Consider the following 1,730-nt stretch of genomic DNA (forward strand, 5'->3'; position numbering starts at 1 on the left):
CATGAATTTGAAAGCAAGTGGGAAAGTGGTATTTGGGAGGGCTTGGGTGAGAAAAAGGAAGAAATGTTGTAATTATTATAATCTTGAAAATAAAAAAAAAATGCCCTTGTACTGTGGGAAAAATAACTCTTGTTTGGAAAATGCCATAAGGAAACCTAATGCTTTGTATGTTAACAAAAATAAATGAATACATTTTAAAAGTATATTTTGAGTAAGATTTTATTACATTTATTTGTTTTTTACTGCATATAAGTGTATAAAGATGTCACAGCACACAAGTAGAGGCCAAGGGCCAACTGTGGAATGACGAGTTCAACTGTGTTCATATGTGAGATATTCTCTCTTTCTCTCTCTCTCTCCTTCTCTCTCTCTCTCTGTATTTAGAGAAGCAAACATGGGCCTAAGGCTTCCTTTGCTCCTGAAGTGCAAAGCCCTAGAAGAAGTTCTTCCTTTCCTTTCTTCTTCACCGCCTGTTTGTCAGCTGTCCATACTGTCTCCTAGCAACACCAGAAGATCCCCTCTTTTCCCCAGCACCAAGCCTGGACATTGCAGTTGTCACCCACTGTTTCTCTGAAAGCAACAGTTCTCAGCCTGTGGGTAGAACCCTTCTGGGGGTCAAATGACCTTTTCACANNGATCTTATATCTGATATTCACATTACAATTGATAACAGTTATCAAAATTACAGTTATGAAGTAGCAATGGCCTATTTTGTGGTTGGGGGTCACCTCCGCAGGAGAAACTGTGTTAAAGGATCACAGCTTTAGGAAGGATGAGCACCACTGTTTTAAAGCATTAAGTCAGGTCCACCTCACCTGCGCTCCAGCTTTTCCCTTGGACTATGTCGACTCAGGAGTCCCCATGGGGCCTGGTGGACATCACAGTCTGGATCATTTTCTTCACAAAACTCACTGTCCCTTGGAAAGCTTGTTGGTTTGATTCACAGGGAATTGGCCAGTTAGTTATGTCTGCCTTCAAATCATCAGAGAGACACTAGATGAATGGTTCTCAACCTACCTGAAGGGTTGTGACCCACCANAGGCTGAGAATCACTGCTCTAGAGTCTAGAACTTAGCCACACTGTCTAGTACAGGAGTACACAAAGAGAGCCTTTAAGACACGTGCAGACAAATGAGTCTTCCTATTAGACAGGAGCCACTCGTTCAACAACAGTCACACTGAGAATTTTCCGAAGATCCACAGTCAGTCAACAGAACCTTTTGACAGTGTCTCCTCAGATGACATTGAGCAGAGTAAATCTAATTTATGATATCGGCNGGTAAGGTTTGTTAGCATGCACTGTGTGGAGGAATGTTAGAAACAAAAAGGCCTTGAAGATAGAAACCTACATCTAGAATTCCAGCTGCCTGACCTAGATAAGGTAAGACACCTCAAAATAGCTCGGCCTCCATGTTCTCATCTGTGAAATAGGTTTGACATTTCATCTCTAGAACCCAGTACATCTCTCAGAATGAGTGACGTAGTCNTGAGTCACAGCAATGCAAGATTGGCATCTCAGTTTTTGTGTTGGTGCTCAATGAAATGTTGCCCAGAGAACACCACCATGTCTCTGGGAATGAATAGCAAAGGCCAAGAAGACATCTCCTCCATTTTTTTAATTTGTGCTGGATTTTTATATTTCTCAGGGTTGTNTGATCACTTACAACCTGGTACTGAGTTCAGATAGCCTAGGAGGGAGGGAGTTGAGGGCTGTTTTCTTGCTGAAGGCC

The 1,730-nt window shown here is 42.1% G+C and overlaps 1 protein-coding gene across 2 annotated transcripts in view; it reads left to right on the forward strand.

Moving 5' to 3' along the window:
* LOC115031905 (sodium/hydrogen exchanger 9-like) overlaps positions 1-1,730 on the forward strand; it is a 24,688-nt gene that overhangs the window by 18,444 nt on the left and 4,514 nt on the right. The window contains exon 1 of one of the 2 annotated variants that reach the window (XR_003837541.1): positions 391-1,381. The exons of the other annotated variant lie outside the window; for it this stretch is intronic. The gene's annotated coding sequence lies outside the window, so the exon portion shown is untranslated. Of the gene's footprint in view, positions 1-390; positions 1,382-1,730 lie in introns of those variants that run through there. 2 annotated transcript variants of the gene reach the window in all.

The sequence above is a fragment of the Mus caroli genome, chromosome 9 (genome assembly GCF_900094665.2).
Source record: "Mus caroli chromosome 9, CAROLI_EIJ_v1.1, whole genome shotgun sequence".
Classification (NCBI taxonomy): domain Eukaryota; kingdom Metazoa; phylum Chordata; class Mammalia; order Rodentia; family Muridae; genus Mus; species Mus caroli.